Genomic DNA, 5,430 nt, shown 5'->3' with positions numbered 1-5,430 from the left:
ACTGCCCTTCACTCAAACACAGCGACCTCAACCCGGATCTGAGCACAGCGGGTGCCCCTGAGACTGAGGATATTGGGTCCTAATTTACTCCTGTCTCAAGCCCAGTATGGGAGCAGTACAGTCCATCGAGACAGTGGCATCAGCACAAATCAGAACCTTTTAGCATCTGCTCTCTTTTGTTGCCAAAAGAACTATTTGATGAACAGTCACAGAGACAATACCACGTCAACATTAAATGCTGTGCCCTGTTACAAGACGAACCTTCTTCAGCATAGTGTATTTTCAGGTCGAACTTCAGTTCTCTGGAAGTTACTAACGAAGTCACTTACAATTGGCATCATGGATCTCATATTCTATAGCACACACACAGCCATGTTTGAAGTTGACGTTTGATTCTGTTTAGCGGATGCAAAATTCATGACATCTTCTGAGAAGCTCTGAGATGTGAAGGGAAGCAATCAACAAAGTCTTCAGAAGATCAAAAGGAAATAAATGAATAGCAGGGGCAAAAGTCAGCAATTGTTATTGTCAGAATTGACCTGGCAGGATTCATAAAAATGCAGGAACTTGCTCCCAGAGCAGGGGAGAAATATTACACCTGCTTGCTCTTTGGAGTCTGAAAATTACAAACAGAGGAAAGAGAAGTTTGACAGACAGCTCCACGCATGAAAAATATGAATCAATTGTATATGATGGATAAACGTGAGATTTAATGGAAATATGTCTGTGTGTAAGAGAGAGGCGGGCAAGTGGGAGGGGAGAGAGAGCGAGAGAGAGAGAAAGAGGCAGAAAGAGAAGGAAGAGAGGGGAACAGAGAGATTCGGGAGAGAGTGGGGGAGGAGAAAAATGGGGGAAGAGAGAGGGTTGAGGTGTAGAGGGAGAGTGAGGAGCAAGAGGGGAGAGAGAGGGGGACAGATAGAATGAGGGGGCAGAGAGAGAGAGAGAAAGTAGGGAGACAGAGAGATAGAGGGAGGGAAGAAAGGAATAGATGGGAGGGAGGAACGGAGAGAGGGAGGGAGTGATGGACAGACAGATGGAGGACACGAAGGGACTGAATTTGGGGATTCAGTTTCAGGATCTGTGAATATATTCATTAGGCTAACATGAAGTAGAAAGCTAGGTGTTACTCTCTGGAGTTTTGAATGCTGGAATTGATGTTTTGTTATCAGCATGTCAAAATGTAGTGATGTGCATTCCCACTCACATCAAAGGAGTCTTCTCAATAACGCTGCTGCACAGCTTCTACAGTTAGAAGCAGTGCCAGAATTGTCAAATGAACTTCAAAAAATGCAGTCAAAATCATAGAATTTATTATCTGACACTGAGGGTAGAATTCCTCCTTGTTCTCTTTCTGTTGAGGATAACGCGTTATTAGTGATGAAACTGGGGGGCTACAGTGAAAGGGCTGGAGAGCAGGACTGGCTGGGTAGCTCTTTGGGAGTCAGGACAGACATGATGGGTCAAATGGCCTCCTTCTGTACTGTAAAATTCTATGTTCTGTATTAAGAAAAAGAAAAAAAATCATAGAATTAAAATAAGTGGATAAGCTCTTAAGCCGTGAGTGTTAATCCACTTAATAGGGTCACTCATTGCGGATTCCACATTGGTAGTGTATCACATCAATTATCCAGAAATCAGTCTCACCGAGCAAGTGTAAACACTTCAAACACAAATACGGGTATGTTCCTGAAATAAGAGACAACAAGGTGCAGGGCTGGATGAACACAGCAGGCCAAGCAGCATCATAGGAGCAGAGAGGCTGACGTTTCGGGCCTAGACCCTTCATCCTGCAGTTCCTACTATCTCATGTTCCTGAAATAAGATGCTTTTAGAATCTGAATTGATACAACTGAAACAATCAGATGTTGAACTTTTTAAAGGCTGAGTTAGCACTACCTGAACATACTCAGCACATGATCATTGAATCACAATCTGACAAAAAACAGAAAGTGGACCTTTAGCTCATCATCCCTGTGCTCAGTCAGGGGCTATAAAAGGAATCCTTCTGCAATCAGCTTGTCAAATACATGCACAGGATTCTTTCAAATTACCCCGTGCTTGTTTACCTTGCTTAAACTGGAAGCAGGAGGCCATTCAGCCCTCAATCCTGTTCTACCTGCTTCAGCCTTCCTTTCCCACCCCAGCATGTTTTAAAATAAAAGCAAAGTACTGCAAATGCTGGAAATGTGGTGGATGAACTTAGCTGGTCTGGCAGTCTTTCTGGAGAGAGATACAAAGTTAAACCTGTTATTAAACACCTATTCTTCATTTATATCCCAACTATTAACATTTCCTTTGTTTTTGGCATTTTTCCCATCTCTCCACTTCCTGCTCATAAATGCTCCCCCTGCAACCTGTATAATGGCATATATATTTATATTTAAAAAGTGCATATATAATGCACATTCTTCCAGCCTTCTTCAGGTCTGAAGAACAGTCATGTCAGATTCGAAACGTGAACTCTTTCTCTTTCCATCGATGCTGCCAGGCCTGCTAAGTGTCTCCAGCATTTTCAGTTTTATCCCAAATTTTTCAATCTGATCGGACACTAGAGCAGAACCAGAACACTCTGAAGGGGCAGAATCAAGATTCAAGCCCACATCTGTCAATCCTGGTGCCTTCAAACCATGCAATCACGCTATCACACAGGATGGATAATGCTGTAACTTGTAGGCATGTTGTAAACTGGGCTTGAGAAAAACGTGGAATCTATTTGAGACATTTATCTTCACTCCAAAGTATTTCTTTACAACTATTATGATCACTAACAGAAAGCAAAAAGAATGTATTTAATGAATTAATTGGTTCATGTTTGTGGTCTCGTATTATTTTTCTGCCAACCTCACCGTTGTTCGATTTACCATTAATTACAGACTGGGGTAAATAAATTCTTTGCTGGAAGCCATGCTGGTCATAAATTCTGTCAATAAAAGCACATCAGTTTAGTTAGGGTCATTAATGGAATTAATGGCACATTTACAAACTTGACTGAAAACTGGATTGAAAGCTTTAAACAATAAAATGTAGAACGTAATGATAAATGAGAAAACTTCTGCTTAACAGCAGTCATCACTCAAGTTCCAAGTCCCTTGTTGTTTAAATTATTCATCAAAGACATGGGAGGGAGAACTTCATGCCTTGTAGACATTGTTGATGACACTTAGTTTGTTTGACTTGAATTGGTGGCATGCAAATGAATCAGGACTCATTATCTTCATGTTAATGTAGATCTGTGTAAGATTCTGTATAGTAGACTACCTTCCAAGGTGGAATATGAGGTGCTGTTCCGCCTTGGAAGCCTACAAACCAATGGTCTCAATGTGGACTTTACTAGCTTCAAAATCTTCCCACCCCCGACCTCATCCCAAGACCAGCCCCCTCCCCCATTCACACCTCATTGACCTGCCTGTCTCCCCTCCGACCTATCCACTCCTCCCACCTCACTGACCAATCCCCACGGCTACCTACCTACACTCACCTTTACTAGCTTCATCCCTGCCTCCTCGACCTGTCCGTCTTCTCTCCCACCTATCTCTCCCACCTATCTGTTCCACTATCTACTTGCTATCACCACGCCCCCCTCTCTATTTATTTCAGAGCCCCCTTACCCTCCCCCATTTCTGAAGAAGGGTCCCGACAGGAAAGGTCAGCTTTCCTGCTCCTCTGATGTTGCTTGGCCTGCTGTGTTCCTCCAGCTCCATACTGTGTTATCTGATAACTCTCTAATTGTTCTAGACACCTAGGGGGATGGGGGTGGGTGGTTGTGAGGAACTACCCATCGGAATGTTCAATTTAACAGCCAGTTCCAACTGGAACAAGACTCTCTAGTAATGAGGACAGATTCCAAGGAGAACAGTCCCAGCTCCTTCAGAGATGGCATCTGAGAGGAAGTTTGATAAAAGGTTTTCAAAGTTATGAGTGGGCTGGAAGAGTAGTTAGGGAAAAGCTGTCCTACTCCTAAACAGGTACAAGAACAAAAGGGTCGAGATTTGAAGAGATATGCAAATGAAGCAGGGGGAAAGTGAAGGAAAAATGACCTTTTCACTCAGCAATTAGTTGGGGGTTGGAATGCATTGCCTGGAAATGTGGTTGAGGCAGGTTTGAAGCCTTCAATAAGGGCACTTGATGAATAATTCACTAGAAATAGGGGAAAAGACAATAGATTAGTCCAAGGTAGTAGAATTGGTGCAGGCATGATGGGCCAAATGGCCTCCTTCTGTACCATTAACAATTCTGTGATATGATATGTTACAGTCATGTTCCTTGTTAAGCCACCTGTTCAGGATTGGAATCATTTGAAGCACTTGCACCTTTGAAAGATGAAGCAGTCTATTCTGTGGATGCTGTTAAAAAAAAAAGTTAGTTTGAAACTGCAAGGCAGTTGCCTGAAGCAGAATGCCCTAGGCCCTACAACCCTGTCAATGTTTTTTCTACAGGGTTCCAATAGGGATTTACATCAGTTTTCAAAAAAGACATTGTCATCATGACAATGGGGAGAGAGAGCCTATATTTTTTTCCACAAAATCTACACACAAATTTGGTCTAAAATACTAAGAAGGCACTTTATTTGCCCAAAACCCAATGGAGGGAGATTCATTCGAGGCATTCATTGCTATCCTGAGTACCTCACCTTTTTGCCATTGTCCAGCATTAGAGACCTTGTGGATATTTCATTATTTTTATTTCATTCTTTTTCTAATTTGGCTTGGAACTGTGAACTGGGAACTCTGAGCTAAAGATGACTTTTGTACCGTGGGTAAAGTTTGTGTTTAAAGGAAAACATACCAAGTAAGCCTTTGTATATTCATGAGGCCAGGCCAGGAAGTTTATTGCAGTTTGGTTCCTGATCAAAAGGTTGTGTAGGCGCCTAATCTCCAGGGAAGAGAATTATGTTTAAACAGTTAGTAGAAGTTGGCTATTAATGAGATCAGTACCTGGAAATTGTTTCCAGTAAGTCTGGAAAAGACGTTATGTTTAAGCAGATAGTGAATGGTAAGTTGGACATTGTGGAGGAAATGGTCAGTGTGTCAGGAAGCAGTCAGATTTTGAATTGGATCAGAGATAGTAGGAACTGCAGATGCTGGAGAATCCGAGACAACAAGGTGCAGGGCTGGATGAACACAGCAGGCCAAGCAGCATCATAGGAGCAGAGAGGCTGACGTTTCGGGCCTAGACCCTTCATCAGAAAAGGGGGAGGGGAAGGGGGTTTTGAAATAAATAGGGAGAGAGTGGGAGGCGGATAGAAGAGGGATAGAGGAGAGGATAGGTGGAGAGGAAACAAACAGGTCGAAGAGGCGGGGATGGGGCCAGGAAAGGTGAGTGTAGGTAGGGAGTTAGGAAGGGGATAGGTCAGTCCAGGGAGGACGGACAGGTCAAGGGGGCGGGATGAGGTTGGTCGGTAGGAGATGGAGGTGCGGCTTGAGGTGGGAG

Source organism: Rhincodon typus, chromosome 31 (genome assembly GCF_021869965.1).
Source record: "Rhincodon typus isolate 14 chromosome 31, sRhiTyp1.1, whole genome shotgun sequence".
In the NCBI taxonomy this organism is placed as follows: Eukaryota; Metazoa; Chordata; class Chondrichthyes; order Orectolobiformes; family Rhincodontidae; genus Rhincodon; species Rhincodon typus.
The sequence above is the reverse complement of the archived record's forward strand: the minus strand, read 5'-3'. Positions refer to the sequence as shown.